The sequence below is a fragment of the Phyllostomus hastatus genome, unplaced genomic scaffold (genome assembly GCF_019186645.2).
Source record: "Phyllostomus hastatus isolate PE091 unplaced genomic scaffold, TTU_PhHast_1.1 phas_contig_86, whole genome shotgun sequence".
NCBI classification, from domain to species: domain Eukaryota; kingdom Metazoa; phylum Chordata; class Mammalia; order Chiroptera; family Phyllostomidae; genus Phyllostomus; species Phyllostomus hastatus.
The window spans coordinates 73,725,780-73,743,323 of NW_025333977.1; the positions used below are offsets into that span (position 1 = coordinate 73,725,780).

Genomic DNA, 17,544 nt, shown 5'->3' on the forward strand with positions numbered 1-17,544 from the left:
TACTTTTCTTTTTAATTTCTCTGTATTTTGCTTAGCTCAGGACTCACTGGCATTATTCTGACTGCCAGTAATTCCCCAGAGATGGAACTTCCAGCCAATTAACATAACTGTTCATCCTTCCTACTAATCCCATCAAAACATAAAATTGTTTATGTCACCATTTTGTTTGAAACATTCCAATGTTTTCCTATCATAACCTTAGCTTGCATCAAAATTCTGTTACCAGGGTAAAGGGGTTTCTTTGCCTGTGTGTGTCAAAACCCAATCAGACACAACCTCGAGCTTGCAGCAAAGAAAGTAAGGGTTTACTTTTAGGAAATGGCCATGCCTGGAGATAGGTTAGCTAATGCTCAAAGGCCTGGCTTCCTAGTGGCTTCCAAGGAATAGGTTATATAGGGGGGAAATCATTCATTGTGATGACTAAGGGAGTTAGGATTATGGTCAAGGTCTTTGCCTTACTGAGTGGTCAGCACTAGGGTAGGGGGTAGTTGATCTTGCAGCTGGACCTGATGTCAGCCATGGCCTCACCTCATCTGGTTTCACCGCTTCTCTTGGTCTGCAGCTGCAACACAACTGAAGCCAAGGTGTTTTCTCTGGTTCGACTGAAACTCCGTCTCTGTGGTCAATTGGCCCAAGTCTAAGATTATTTGACACTGACCAGAAAAACCTTATCATCCTGAGGACTTCATGATTAAGGGAGTGGTTGTGCAAGGGAGAGGAGGCAGGTGAGTATGGTGCTGGATGGGGCCAGTATAAACCAAAAAGAATGAAAGGAGAAAAAGTTGTATTAAAGAAATAAAGTTTAGGGCCCTGGCTGGCGTAGCTCAGTGGATTGAGCGTGGGCTGGGAACCAAAGTGTCCCAGGTTCGGTTACCAGCCAGGGTACATTCCTGGGTTGCAGGCCATAACCCCCAGCAACCGCACATTGATGTTTCTCTCTCTCTCTCTCTCTCTCTCTCTCTCTCTCTCTCTCTCTCTCTCTCTCTCTCTCTCTCTCCCTCCCTCCCTTCCCTCTCTAAAACTAAATAAATAAAATCTTAAAAAAATTTAAAAAAAAAGAAAAAGAAAAAGGAGAAGAAAGGACAAAATACCTTTCTGGGCTATCCTTCCTGCCAGCCAGCTAGCAGGGGCCCAAACACAAGCACTGAGGGCTTCTTCCCCAAGTCCTGAAACAGATGCAGTCCTAGCTGAGGCCATTAAGGCACGTGTCCAGAAAAGTGGTACATCAGTTGTTGCTATTTGAAAATGTATCCTCCAGAAGTGCCTTCACTGGAGCTAGAGAGAAGGGGCTACCCCCTTAAATGAGCACGGAAAGGAGAGTTGAATAGAGGTGCCATCAAACATGCAAAAAGGAAAGGAGCTTCTGGGAGTTTTTTTGTGGTCCAGAAATCAATAAAATCCCCTCAGAAATCCAGAAGCAGAATGAACAGGAGATCTGCAGTGGATTCAGAACCAGAAGTAAAAGTGGAGGGTATCCTCCCACTAATCTTCACCTTTGTGAACCTGAAGAAGCTTCTTGCAGTCTCTTCAGAAAATACATGTCTCAGTATTACCTAAAACCTAGAGTGGACACCAGGTATGACCTGTTGGCCTGGACTTAAAAGCACATTATGAACCTAACCCCTTTTCATGAGAAAGGAGAAAAAATAAATATTCAATAAGGATTACTTTTAGCTAGGAATAAAACTTTTGTGCAGGTTTAATTTTTTATCCCAATAATTTTTCATATTTCCATATATAGCTTCATTTTGAAACCCAAACTACATGTTAACTTTTATAAGAGCCTGATAAACTCTTCTCATGATGTCAGCTGCTAGAATTTTCAGTGTTAAACTCTATATTGTCTCATATGCTCATTATTTTAATTATGTTTTCTAATTTTTATATTGTGGTAAAATACACATAAAATAAAATTTACCATATTAACCACTTTTAAATGTACAGTGTTTATAGTATTAAATGTATTCATAATATGCTACCATCACCACCATCCATCTCCAGAACTATTTTCGTATTGTAAAAATGCAGCTTGGTTGCCATTAAACAAGAAATCCTCAGTTTATCTTTTCCTTCAGCCCCTAGTTACTACCATTCTACTTTCTCTCTCTGACCTTGACTATTCTAAGTACCTCATATAAGTGCAATCATACAGTATTTGTTTTTTTGTGACTGGCTTCTTTAACTAAGCATAATATTTTCAAGGTTGATTCATGTTTTTGCATGAGTCAAATTTATTTTTTAAGGCTCAATAATATTGCATTGCTTGAATATCCTACATTTGAATTATCTATTCATCTGTCAAAGAATACTTGAGTGGCTTCATATTTTAGCTATTATGAATGTTGCTGCAATGAACATTGGTGTTTACATCTTTTGTTTGAGACCATGCTTTCAAATCTTTGAGGTATATACCTAGAAGTAATATTGCTAGATCAGATGGCAGTTATACTTTTAATTTTTGAGGAACTGCCGTAGTTTTCTCCAGTGGCTATGCCATTTTACATTCCCTTCAACTGTGCATAAGTGTTATAATTTCTCTATATTCTCAGCAACAATTGTTAATTTCTTTTTTAAATTATAGCCTTCCTAATGATATGAAGTAGTTGGTACCCATATTATATTTAGAGTAATAACAGAGCACATAAAGAATTACAGTTTCTATGACACTCTACATAGAAATAGCATACTAGCTTCATTCAAATATATGTAAAATTTTGAGAATTATGATAGTAATACTTTATTGGTAAAAATTGTCACTTACCATCTAGGCAGATCATTTAGATTGTCACATATAGTTATTAATGGATTCATGAAGACATACTAATTTGTATATACATGTATTTTTTTTAAATGGGCAAAGGACCTGAATAAGATCTTTTCCAAAAAGGACATACAGATGGCCAACAGATATATGAAAAGATGCTCAATGTTAAATTAAAGCTGCCATGAGATAATACCTATCAGAATGGCCATCATCAATAAATCAATCAACAAGTGCTAGAGAGGATGTGAAGAAAGGGGAACCTTTTGCACTGTTGGTGGGAATGCAGACTGGTACAATGACTGTGGAAAACAATATAGAGATACCTCAGAAAATTAAAAATGTATCTGCTTTTTGACCCAGCAATCACTTCTGGGGATAAATCCAAAGAAACCCAAAACACTAATTTGAAAGAACATAAGCACCCATTATGCTCATTGCAGTGTAATTTATAAGCACTAAGATATGGAAGCAGTCCAGGTGTCCATCAGTAGATGAGTTGATAAAATAACTATGGGACATTTGCACAATGAAATACTACTTGGTTTTAAAAAAGAAGAAAATTGTACCCTTTGTGACAGCATGGGTGGACCTGGAGAGCATTATGCTAAGTGAAATAAGCCAGTCAGAGAAAGACAAATACCATATGATTTCACTTAGATGTGAAATCTAATGAGCAAAATAAACCAACAAACAAATAGAAAAAGACTCATAGAGACAGAAAACTGACTGACTGCTGTCAGAGGGGAGGGGGTTGGGTGAAAAAGGTGAAGGGATTAAAAAGGTAAAGGGGAAAAACACCCCAAAACTTAGATACAAACAGCAGTATGGTGATTACCAAAGGGAAAGGGAGGTGAGGGAGGTAGAAAACGGTAAAGGGAAAATAAATGGTGACAGAAGGAGACTTGACTTGGAGTGGTGAACACACAATACAGTATACAGATGTGTTATAGAATTGTATACCTGAAACCTATATAATTTTATTAACTAATGTGGCCCCAATAAATTTTTAAAATGTTATAAAAAAGAAAAAAAAGTTGGAATAAGGACTTTTGTCATTGAAAGTCAAATGTTTTCTTTCTAAATACAAAATAAAATGTTCCTATTTTCCCCTCCCACAAAATAAATAAAATTACTATTTTGCTAATGCTTTAAGTAGAAATGTATATTGAGTACTTAATGCTATATGTGATTATGCACTCCTCACTTTCTTGAGCTTTACAAAAGGAAATACATTTTTGTTCTTATACATTGATATAGTAATACAAAACTGTATATTAAAAGATACTTTTAAAATAATCTGTATAATAATTTGTGTTTTACTCTACACACATACATGGACATATTTGTCAAGAACTTAACATTAGAAAGTAATAAAGACAAGCATGAGACTTTTACAGGGAGAATTCTGAAGAAAGAGTTTTGATAAGTGCTAGAAATGGAAATTTTGGTGCATTAATGCAATTCTGAGTGATAAACAGTCTCAAGGAAAATTAGAACTTGTGCTCAGGAAGGCTAAGAAGCCTTGGAAAATATTTTAAATTTCTGTTAATTTTCAGCAGTGATGTTGTGCATTACAAAATTTTGTTGAGTTCATTATCATTATTATTTTTTTAGAAAACATTGTTTCTACAGTGAAGTGTTGTCAAAATCCCAAACAAATGTTATTTTTGGGAACAGGGACTGCTTTTAATTTGGATAAAAATATTTTCTTTTAATAAATTTTTCTCAATGTTTACCATAACTGTTGGAGAAGTAATTATGTATTTGAAATAGTTTGATTTTTTCATTTTCTTTATAGATTCCTTGTCTTCCACCTTTCTTCTTCCTTTCCTTTCTTTTTTGCACTTCAACTTTTTTGCTCTTTGCTTGATAGGTGTTAAAAAGTGAAGAAATATTGTAATTAATCTTTCTGTAAGTAAATCAATGTCTCTTTAGAAAGTCACTGAGATAGCATGTTGAGTTAATTAAGTTAAAACAGGAAATGAGGGCCAAAAACAATAATTATCAACTAATGCCAAAATCTAAAATACATCCAAAGGAGTTATTCATAGGTTATAGGCCTGAATTAAAGAGAGATTATTTACAAAGGGAGAAATATAAATGGAGTCATACTTATCCACCTAGGCTTCCTCCAATGCCAGCTCTGATCTCCCCCCCTCTTTTTTCCCCTCCTGATTTGCATCAAAGAATTAATTCTAAAGTGGGAAATGAGTGTTGCTGTTAATTGAATCAGAAATAAAGACCTGGCATTGCAAATAATTGCTATTTTTCTAAATGACTCTTATTGGGACACTCCAATTGATATTTTAGCTCCTCTCTGGAAGCAATACATTGGTAGGCCTTGTTGCTAGGCAAGACCATACAGTGAATAAAAACAAATTATGAGATTTAAGTGGCAAATTTAAAAAATATTTTAGATCTGTAATTTAATATTAAATGACATGTATGTCTATGTAATATCTTTGAATTATATGAAGTATAACTTATTTCAGACAGAAAGTTTCCTGATCAAAATGTGATATCTTTCAAGTTACAGAAGACCTTAAAGTACAGAGTATACATCATCTTTTAAAAATTTAATCAGTGATTTGCCCTGGGTGGTGTGCTCAGTGGATTGAGCACCAGCCTGCTAGTCAAGAGGTTGCTGGTTCAATTCCCAGTCAGGGCACATGCCTAGGTTGTAGGCCAAGTCACCAGTTGGGGGTGCACAGGAAGAAACCACATATTGATATTTTTCTCTCACTCTCTCAAATAAATTTTTAAAAATCTTTAAAAAATTAGTCAGTGATTACATTACAACAAATCTAGTTTTTTTTTTTTTCTGGCTGTAAAACTATTAGCTATCCAGTTGGCATTTTTATGGAGAGGCACAATCTTCCCAAACATTTATGAAATGAAGGTGTTGAGAGGTAATTCTGTATGAATCCTTGTGTTTTTGCATGCTTTACAAGCAGAGGCATTGACAGTGTTTTTATACTAGATATCTTTTCAAGGATGCTTGTATAGCAATTTTAGAAGGTAGAGATTCTTTCATTCCAGAGCAAGAAGCAAATCTGTTATACCCTTAAAAGATAATACCTCTTTCTGGAGTATAGGGCAAGCATGTTCACTACCCATTATAAAAGGTTCAAGTTCTCTAAACTCAGTTTTCCAACCCAATCATAAAATGCACTGTGTGTATAAGTTTCACTTGGTTCTTTTCATATCACTCTGTGGGAGCTGAGGAGTTGGAAACCCGTACAAAAGAGAGTTAATACTCTGGATATTGTTGTTCCTGTACTAATAAAATCCTTTGTCTCTGATCTAGAAGTTACTATCTGTGGAACTGTGGCAGGCTAACTTGTTTTGACTGTAAACTAAACATGTTGGCTAGGTATTTCTTCAGCAAAAATAATGTATTGTGTGAGGGGGAAGGATTTCAGTTTGGTATGTGCACTCACGATGAGACTCGTGCAACTCCCCAGGGAAACAAAGGAGAGAAACTTTGTATACTGTGGGGAAGACCAGAGAAGTGGCTGTTGTTATCATAAGAGTTTTTCCTATAAGGCTTTTGCAACTGTCGTTGAGCATAAGAACTCCTTCTACAGGTCCTCCGGTTTCCTGTTTTGGTTAAAGTCTTTATCATTAATTTGAACATTTCCTCCTTTTGATCAAAATCTTTCTCTATACCCTGATTGATGTGGCTCAGGTGGTTGGACATTGTCCTATAAAGTAAGAGGTTATGGGTTTGATTCGGGTCAGAGCACATGCCTGGGCTGCAGGTTCAGACCTGGTCAGGGAGTTTGTGAGAGGCAACCAATCGAAGTTTCTCTCTCACATTGATGTTTCCCTTCCTCTCTCTCTCCCACCCTCCCCTTTCTTCTCTCCAAAATAAATAAATAAAATCTTTAAAAAAAAACCTCTTTCTCTGAAAGTGTCACAGATTAACAGTCAGGCCATCAGATTTTGTGGCCCTTTGTTCCTCCATACCAGGAAAAAACTCTTTAGGGTGTCCAGTGCCATGGCAGATGGAAAGTTCATGGCCCCAAAACCACCTCTTTTCAGGTACCTGGGAAACAGGTACAGTGCTTAACAACAAGAAATATAGAGGAAAATTAAAACAACATGGTCTGTATGACAATTCTAGAGCAGAAGCTCAGACATACAAGCAGTGAACTGAAGGGTCATTACTATATGGGACATTGAGGTTCTTGACAGCAGTTTCAAGAGCTAGGGATGTTTTCCCTTCCTCAACATTGGGAACTATAGCCACGAGCTTTTTTTTTTCCCAAGAGAGAGAAAAAGAAATACAGTAAGAACTTACAGTAAGAAAAGATGGTACAGATTTAGTCTAGTCGTTTTGGGGAAGCTGTCTTCTTCAGATGCAGCTTGCTTCAATGTTTTTGACAACTTTAACTTTAGGTTCTCAGATTGTGTGCAGGTTCATCACAGTTTGGTGCCTTCTTCAGGTGGAACACATTAGTCCAAGTGTCTACTCCCTAGAGTTTAGCAGCACAAGGGTTAATCAACAATCCATGCAGAGGCCCTTGCAGCAAGTCTGGAAGGAATCTTTTTGGAGGTGTCTTTTCTAGTAAACAATATTTCTAGGTTGCAGAGTGTGGTGTTTGAGGTTTTCATCTCCTTAGATCACACTGTGAAAAAATTATATACCTCAGCATGGTTATTTTTAATAGAAGCAATTAAGCCTTTACAATATTGAACTATGTTTCCCTTTATCAACTGGTGATTTAAAGAAGCAGGGGCCAAATGCACAAAGCATCTTGAATTTATTTCAAAAGGTGAGAGTTTATAAGCTCCAAATAGGAAACTTTAAAAAGGACAAATGGCAAAGCTTTTGGTCAAAGTATTTGGAGGGTCTCCACAAACTTTTTAATTGAGGTTTAATAATGCTATTAGTATCTTCGACTAAACCTGAGGACTGAAGGTGGTAAGTACAGTGAAAATGTTTTAAGACCAGTCAAACAGCACAGGCTTGTTGAAATGCCTGACCAGTAAAATGTGTTGCCTGATCACTACATGACTGCATAGATCCAGAGGGGTCTCCTAGGTAGTGATAATCTTTTCTAACCAGGGAAGAGGTAGTAGCTTACCTTCAAGAGGAATCATCAGTCCAGTAAGAAAACAAATAGTCATGATTAAATATATCTATCTACATAAGATGAGGAGAAGCTATATGAAATTCATTCACCAAACTTCAAATAGTTCATTAGGCAATTTAAAAGGTCTAGAAGCAGTGTGAACAGGCTTCCTTGGGTAACACTTTGCACAATTGGAACAAGTGAAGCAAGTGCTTTTTATGGCCTTATTAACATTTTCCCCACCATTATTGATTTATAGATGCTATCATTTTATAATTAGACCAATGATTTCATGCATGTGCATTAGTTAGGAGTGGAAAATTTAGATTCTCTGGTTAGGATGGGGTTGTTGTTTGGCTCAAACCAGAGGTGTTTTCTTTAATTAAACCAATAAATTTTGGGTTTAAATTCTTATCTTTCCTATTCTGAGGCCAACTGTTGGTCTTCTCTGGCCATTTTATTCTGTTATCAGTGGGGAAAGTATCTCTTAAGGCCATGATGAAGACGTGACTGCTTCTGCCACTTTTAAGGGCGGCATTTCTTGCAGAAATATCAGCAAGGTGATTTTCTTTAGCTTCTAGATAGTCAATTTCAGAATGCCTTGGGCTCTTAATAATAGCTAAAGCCACAGATTAAAGTATAGCATCCAGTGATTCCTGAAAATACAGGCTTTTTTAAATTTTATATCCACTGGAAATAAGGAAGCCACACTGTTTTCATAACACTGTAAAATCATAAGCTATTCTGAAACCTTATTGACTGTCAGTATAAATGATGGCAGTTTTGCCCTTGGCTAACATAGAAGCCCAAAGGAGATAATTAATTCAGCCCTTTGGACTGAAGTAGCCAAATGTAAAGATGATGCCTCGATTATTTCAAAAGGAGTTATAGTAGCATAGCTAGCACAATACTTACCATTTTCACACTTTAAATATGAACCATCTGTAAATCATGAGAAGTTAGAGTTACTCAAGGAAGTTTACTGCAAATTATCATGAAAGGTCAGGGGGTGATCTGTCAGTATTAAGTAGCCATGAGGGGCTTCGTTGGTATCAGAGGGGAGAAGTATGCCAGGGCTAACGTTATTATACATGAAAAAGGTATGTGAAAAGCAACTGCATTGGGTACACAGTTGATAGAAGGGGATCACACAAGAGTTTACTCTGTAGCATTAACCAAAAGGGCAGTGGCAGTAATGGCTCTAAGGCAAGAGGATATCCCAGAGCCACAGGGAAGAGTTGGTGACTATAATAAACCCTGTGGGTTTATGGTGGTCTCAATGTTTTTGGGTAAGTACCCCGAGGGCATTTCTTGTACTTTCATATACAAAGGGAGACAGGAAACCTGATTATTGGGATGCCTGAGAGCCAATGGGTTCATTAAACTCTCCTTTAATGCTTTAAAGCCTATGTCATCTCTTCCTGCAATAAAATTATGTTGGGATCATAGTTCTTTACTAAAATATAAAGAGGCTTGGTCATAAGAGAGACTATGACTCACTTTCACCGACAGCCAACTAGCCTAAGAAAACCTCACAGTTTATGCTTAGTTTTGCACCTTGAGAAACTTACAATACCATGAAGCCTATTTGGACCCATGGTAGTTTTTATTCTAATATCAGATGTCCCAAATATGAAACCTGAGTTTTAGAAAATTGCAACTTTTCATTAGAGAATTTATATCCCTTTAAGACCAAGAGTTTTAACAAGTGAATGATGTCTTCTTGTGAGAACACCTAGCAAGAAGAGCAAAGAAGCAAGTCATCCATATTTTACAACAAAGTAGAACCTCTAGGGAAAGTTATGTCATCCAAATCAACCTTCAGGATTCATGGGAAATAAAATAGGACCCCCAGTGAAATCCTGATGCATTACTACTGACCAGATAAATTTTTTTTTCTTACCACAATAAGGCAAGAAAGTATTGGCTAGCTTCACCAACTGGAAGTGCACAGCACAGATTAATGACAGTAATGAATTTTCTTCCAATTGGGATGCATGCTAGAAACATGGAAATTAAGAACAACAAGTTGTCAAGATAAAAGTAATGTTTATTTCTTGGAGGTCTTAGACAATCCTCCACTCTCGTCTCTTGTCTCTTGTCCCTTCTGGGTTTTGTTGTTATTGTTCTTTTACAAGGAAAATGTAAGTGCTGCAGGGACTAAAGCAAAGGATAATGAGGCCCTGAGTTTCATAATCTGTTATAAGCTTTATACGTTGAAAGGCCTCTTTACATATGGGGTATTAATTAGTTCTGGAAAGGGGTTTTGAGGAATCTATTAGAATTTTAATAAGAGGGGCACTTTGGATTCTGCCAATATAAGTTGAGGATTTTCCCCATAAAAGGGAATGGCATCTGATCTAATAGGGGCAAATGTTCAATATTTCCAGACTTAGCCATAGTGCCAACAGTAATGAGATAAAAGCTGTTGAAGGGTCCTTTACTTCACCTGATTGGCTATTTGGACAGCTACTTCTGTTCAAACATCAGGTGACAGGATTATTTCCCTCCTTTGGGAAAAAAAAATTTCAGCATAATACTTCTTTAGGAAGTCTTGGTCTAATAAAAGTGGTCTTGGTCTGCTCCTAGACTAGGAGCAGAGGAACAAAGGAGAAAAGGGTGTCAATCTGTCAACGAGCCTAGACAAAGAGGAGTGAGTAGAGAGACAGGAACCTGTTGAGTTTTATTTAAGATTCTGACTCTTTGAACTTTCTTATTATTCTCAGGCGGGGGCTGCTTTAGAGCAGTGCAATTTATCATTGAGAGTACATCTATGGTGTCAGTAAGGACAGGGTAAAATTTATTCCGAATCAGGAGAAAAATTTCTCCAGTTTAGTTAAGAGGGACCATTGGGAAAGGCTGCTGTGGTTCCTCGTAGCCCTAGCACCAGAAATGAGGGGCCTGGGGAAGGCTGCTTAGATGAATGAGGGTGTCTGGAGCTCTTCAACTGGTGACGATTGGTTTTCTAATGTTCTAGCTCTTTTCAACGAAAGCAGAAAGTAGGAGGGTTTTTGTTTCATATAAAGGGACTTCATTTGCTGGAGTTGAAAATTAAAAATCTAGTGGCCTTGTTTCTAGGTGACTTGTTTAGGTGGCCAGGTAGTTTATTTGCCAAATCAATCAAATCTATAGCAGGCATGATTTCTCATTACACCCTGGTATTTTTAACTAAAAAAGAAAGTTTTCAGTTCAGCCCATTAGTGAATATACAGTTAAAGGCTACCCAAGTGGAATCAACATCTGAAGAAAGGCCAAAATTTTCTTTAAAAACTGTCTGTAGTCAATTATAATAGTCATCAAGATTATGATAGTCACCAGACTTCTGAGAACAAGCCTTTATTTTGTTTCAATCAGTAAGCTTTCAAAAGGCTACTGTAATTGCTGTAATTGCTTGGTCTCCAGCAAGTTTTTTTTCTTTCTTTTTTCTCTCAAAAATCAGTTTTGTTTTTCTAACTTCCTTTCAGGATATTATCATTGGGCAAGTCTCCTCTACTGTTGAGCTTTGCTGTTACTGAACAGCAAGTGGGGTCCTGCTGCTGGCCGCCACCCTCTAGGCAAAATTTCAGAGGCAAAGTTTTGGTGATAAAGGAAAGGAGTCTTTATTCAAAAGCTACACAATTTTGGCATAACAGCTTACCACATGTAGTAGTCACTTAAGCCTTTAACTCCTGAGTTCCCCTTTTATTTCCCCAGATAATTTTTAATTATCTTATTTCAGTAGAATTAGTTTACAAACTAAAACAACATAAGATAAAAAAGGTACACAGTTTTGGAAGAATGGCAGCCTTCTGACTCAGAGTCTGTCCCCTCTACATCAGCCAAAGAAGAATAACTCTGCCTCCTGCTGTCAGACCAGCCTGATCCTAGGATGCATCAGGAGTTTCTTCTTCATCCAAAATAGTGTCCTTTGGGAAACACAGGCAGCTGCAGCACTTTCATCCAGGCATTGTTGAGGAAGATCGCCTGAGAGCCAGTCTCTGCTCTCCATTTCTTTTAAATATTTTAGCCTATAATTCAATGTGTTCTAGAGGCAATCAGTTTCTCAGCCCATCCCATTCTTGACTGTTTACTGTTGCCTTGGGCAATCTCCTCCTAGGGCCCCTCCCTACTCCTTCCCAGTGATCTGATCAGACAGATCTCTCCAGATCAAGACCCTCACTAGCTAGAGTATGAACTTGCTGATATAAATCAGAAACCCTGGCTGGTGGTTTGAATAACCATATTAAACTGTTTAGTGAATCTGTGATGATCCTGTTACCTTAAGAAATTCTTTAAAGGTAAATTACAATTTATCTCTAGTCCTGGGACTATAGGAAATATAGGGTTCATCAAGATCCTCAGAGGGTTTAATGTTAAAGAACAGGTATAGAGGAGGACAGAGTGCAAGAATGTTCAAAAAGGACGGCACTAGAGGAGAGCGTGAGGCAAGGAAGCTGGATATGGAGGTCAAGATGACATCGGTGGTAAAGCTGGAGACAAAGAAGTGGGGCTGAGGACAGGCTGATAGCTCGAGGTGGAGCTTAAGATGTAGAAGTAAAGGGGGAAGGGCAAGATAATGTTGGAGAGGAGAATGAGGCTTCTAAAGCCACCTTCTCTTTCTTTAAATATTTGTTAGTCTCTAATTTTAAAACTTCATTTTGCAAAGATGTAACTTCAAATTTCTGGTAATGATTAGATGTTTCAATATCCTTTAGGCAGCAGTTAGAAATAAGCAAGAGGAAGAAGGAAGGAGGGAACCACCCCTGCTTGTTGACCAAGGAAAACAGCTGAAATAGTTTTAGTTAACTATCCTTGTTGTAAAACAGTTTCAATTAGCAAAATTTTCATTGTAGTTTTCACCACCCCCAATCATGTGGGCAGTCAAGGGGAATCATGGGAAAGGGAATGCATAGATGAGACTAAAGTTATATGACCAAAATATCTGTCAATCAATATGCAACTCCTCCCCTATGCTAATACAATCACCCGTGTACTTAAGGCTGAGGATTTAGGACACCCATACCTTTTCTTGCCACACTTGGCAGGCCTGTTCTCTTCCTTAATGACATAGTAATAGAACTCTTACTCACCCACTCACTGATCTATGACTCTTTACTGCATTGGTAAGAAGAACTAAGCTCCAGTAACAATCCCACTAAAAACAGGCATTCCATTCAGTTTTGCAAATTTCAAAACTATGATTGTCTGATTTAGTTCTAAGAAAAATAAGTTCGAGGATTTCAAAAGTTTTCCATAATGGTCATTGAGGCTCTAAATTACTTTTGCTCAGATCAGTCCATTTAGTTAAAAATATGCACAAGGCATTACCTTGGTTTTTAAACATAAATTTCGGTAGGGTTCCTGCAGTACATCTCTGAAAATATTTAGATAAATGAGGTCCCATTTTTCAGAGATTTTTCTCAAGCAGAAAACTCAGAACAGCCTAACAGCTAAGGCAAATGAAACAGTTTAAACAGTTTAAAAGGAGCTAAGCAGCCTTTAAACAGTGTGAGTAGCCTGCAAACTTACTACCAGCCAATTCCACTTTTGAAGAGCCCAATCCCAAAGGGGTGGGGTCAATGGCTGTAGCAACACAGATTCAGAAAGGCAACCTGTTCCTGAGCGAGTCAGGCCATATGCTGAAACAGCTTTGTTCTAATAGAATAGCCTGCTTCTGAAACTGCCTGGCCAAAGGGTGAATGACAGTTTCCAGTGGGACAATCTGGCTCCGGGTCTCCAGACAGAATCAGACCAAAGGGCAGAATGAACAATCTAGTTCCAAAGGAATCAAGTTAGTGGCAAACAAGGTCCCAAGAAACAGCCTGATTCCCTAAGGAGTCAGGTCAAAGAGCTAAACTCAAGCTCACAGGAAAACAGTGCCTTTTAACAGAAAAAGAAAGAAAAAGGAAGAGAGAGAGGGAAAAAACCAACAACCCTCTAAACGGATCCTCACTAAAGCCCAGAGAGCCTCAAAATTCAAAAACAGTGGAAGGTAAGAGCTAGAAAAAAATCCTCAAGCTGAGTCAGGGAGAAGACCAGTGAGTTCAAATGGCTCTGCCAGCACTGCACCTGTTTGATCACCAGCCCCAGAGCTGTTGGAGGGTTTTCTTGGAGCCTCCAAATGTGTTGTTTATTATAAACAAGAGAGTCATCTAGTATTCTTCAACAAAAAATGATATTTTTGTGAAAAAATGATTGCAATCTGGGACCTGCAACTATGACAAGCACCATGTAAGACCCCAGGGTAAAAGAGAAAAGAAAGCTTTTGTATAGAGGAAAGGAGGAAGTGAAGGGGATTGTTATAATCCTAGAGTTCTTCTTGTAGGGCTTTCACCTGGGCTGACAATGGGCATGACAGCTCCTCTTGCCTACAGGCCCTACTAATTCCTGTCTCGGTTATTTGTCATTAATTTTGACACTTGTTAGCCTAAAAGAGGGTAAATTCTAAGACCCTTTGTGGTTCTTGACAGAAGACATTCTTTTATTGACAGTTAATGTTATAATAAGTGTATTCAACCAAATGAAGCTTTAGGAGACTTTGACTCTTAAGTAGTAAGAGTCAAACAAATAAAAAGTACATAAAAACAGTAACAATAAGTAGTAGCATGGATCTGAATTCTAGGCAAGTAATTCAGAATGTACAATTTGTACCTCATTGTTAATTTATGAACTAGTTTGTTCTCTGTTAATGAAGTCTAACCTTAAGCCAAGATGTCAAGAAGAAATTCTTTCGGGTAGGTACATTTATTCAGAATTTTAAATATCATTCCATTTAGACATTTTCCTGCTTTGCCCAAACATATGTTTCTGATCATGCCTCACATAATAAAAACCAAATTACTAACATCTGAGCTTAATGTTATATACCTGTGATATTCTTATTTATAATAAGAAATATACATTTGTCCTTAGTCCTCATTCTTGGCATGGAGCTCCTCAATAAGTGATGAAAGCGGTAAAGGAACATTTTTTGTTATGTTAATGAATGACTTTGGGAATGTCCCTGGGTGACTTAAGGCTGGAGGTTGGTTGCCCTAGGGAGGAATCAACCTTGTGATGGGAGGTTTGAAATTTGCATGCCTACCTCCTTATTTCCGGAAAGGAGGGAGGGGCTGGAGATCGAATCAATTGCCAAAGGTTTTGATTTAATCAATCATGTCCGTGTTGTAAAATCTTTATAAAAACCCACAAGGACAAAGTTGGAAAAGCTTCCAGCTTGTGAACAATGTGGAGATTGGGGGAGAGTGTCAGCTAGGAGAGGACACAGAAGCTGTGAACCCTTTCCCCATACCTATCCTTATGTATCTTAATCTATTTGTATCCTTTAATATCCTTCATAAAAAAATGGTGATCTAGTGAATAAAAGGTTCTCCTAAGTTCAGAGAAATACTCTAGCAAATCAGTTAAACCCAAGGAAGAATTTGTGGGAACCCCTGATTTGCAGTCAGTCAGTCAGAAGTACAAGTAACCACCTTGGCTTGAGATTGACTTCTGGAAAGGAAGGCAGTCTTGTGGGACTGAGCCCTTAACCTGTGGGATCTGATGCTATGTCCTAGTAGATAGTGTGAAAATTGAGTTTGAGGTGCAGGACACTCAGCTGGTGCCAGACAAGTGCTTGCTGGTATGAGAAAAGTTCCCATCCTCTGACAATGAAATTAGGTGCAGAATCCTTCATACTGGTTTCCACTTTTAAAAAATGTATTAAAATTGCCTGGAGGATGTTAAAACACAGATTGTGGGTTTCACTTATAGAATTCTGTTCCTGTAGTCCCCAAGAATTTGCATTTCTAATGCGTTTCCAGGTAATGCTGATGCTTTTGATCTGGGGAGCAAACATTGGGCATCATTGATATGGAATGATGTTTTGATATGAGCTCTTCATATTTATAGAGCACATTCTTTTTTAAATTGTTGTTCAAGTACAGTTTCCTGCCTTTTACCCCCATCCCAGCTCAACCCCCCAGCCCTTCCCGCCTCCCTCCCATTTCCATCCCCTCCTACAGAGCTCATTCTTTAGAATAGACAGACCTAGGCTGGAATCCCAGATCTGTCATTAACTAGTTGTGTAATCTTGAAAATCATAATTTTTTTGTGACTCAGTTTCTTTATCTATAAGATGGGGATGATAATAATAATATATTTCTCAAAGAGACTTTTGAATATTGAACAATTCATTTGAAGTGTTTTGCATAGTATGTGCACTTAATAGGTATTCAACAAAAGATATCTCTATATGACTATTTTCTAAAGTAATGACTTTTGTAATATTCATAAAAGAATTCTTTAAATATTAAGTGCTCTCACTTCATTTAAAATATACTTAAAATGGTAATATCTAGTGTGTGTATATATATAAAGTATATATATACCTTATAAAAAGATACATCTATATTAATATCATAGAACAGGCTAAACATACTTTCATTAAATCAGTTCATGAGTCTAGAAGCAAGTCATTTACTTGGACAGGTTCTCTCAGGCTTTATTAAAATGTCTTTTATAGGTATACCAAACATTTTTTTAAATATTGAGATCTGTTTACATTCCATGCATGGTGTCATGTGAATACATTTTTGACATTTTGGTTGTTTTCACTTAAAATTGGACATTATCTCATGATATCTATGGTAGCAGATGACTGATTTTCTAAAAATTGCCATAAAATCTGAGAAAAGCCCATTTGGAATTATAAGATAAATTACCAATTTTCAATGTGATTATGTTTTATGAGGACTTTTTCCTCTATCAAGAAAATGTATTTTTAAAAAATGTTTATTTCAGTATTTGTATGTATGAGTATGTGTATACGTATACATGATTCTTTATGACAATTAGTAATATGCACAGAAGTTTATTAAAGTTTAATTAAATCCTTGCAAATCAAAATGTGTGCCACAAAGAGGCTGCATTAACATCACCTGGGTAAATATTAGAAATGTAGAGTCTTAGCTCCCACCACAGACCTGCTGAATCAAAATCTGAATTTTAACAAGATCCCTAGGTAAGTCTTATGTTCTTTAAAATTTGAAAAGCACTGATTTAATAACATCTCTGATTTTGTGAATTAATTTTCTTTTATTCAGCTACACATACTTATTTTTATATTGAAAGTATATATCCCTTTTTTCCTCCAGTTTTTTCTTAGTTATTTCTATAAATTTAAAAAAAACATACACAATGTATGTCCTATTCTATTGCCTTTATTCATTGTTTAGTTAAAATTCTACAGTGAAGTATAATCAGAGTTCCTCTCAAGACCTTATGCTGGAAATAGCTGGTACATTTTTTGTGTTAATTTTTTCACATGCTTCCACACTGATCTCTCTGATTGTTCTTTCTATCTTGCAGTTAATTTTCCATGTGTCTTTTCTGTTTTATCTGTGATTAAACCTACATAGTATTACACATTCTGTTTTTACATCTTTTAATTGCATAGACTAGCATTTACCAAAATATTTTAACTAAGGTTGGAAATACTGTGCACCCTCATTCCATTTTTTTATCTTCACAGTAATTTTGGAAAAAAATTATTTTATCTTAGATATTTTTCTTCTATTACATTTTTACCTATTACATTTAGTGGTTATGATTGATGAATTTATTAGATAAATTTGGGACATATATTGGAAAAATAAATTATTTGGGTACTCTGATGTGATTATGTGATTAATTATAATAGATTAATAATCAATAAACAAAACCCTTGAATTTCTGGAATAAATC

The 17,544-nt window shown here is 36.8% G+C and overlaps 1 pseudogene; it reads left to right on the plus strand.

The window, feature by feature from the left end:
* Positions 1-318: 318 nt before the first annotated feature.
* Positions 319-4,988, plus strand: LOC123827419 (annotated as a pseudogene).
* Positions 4,989-17,544: the final 12,556 nt, after the last annotated feature.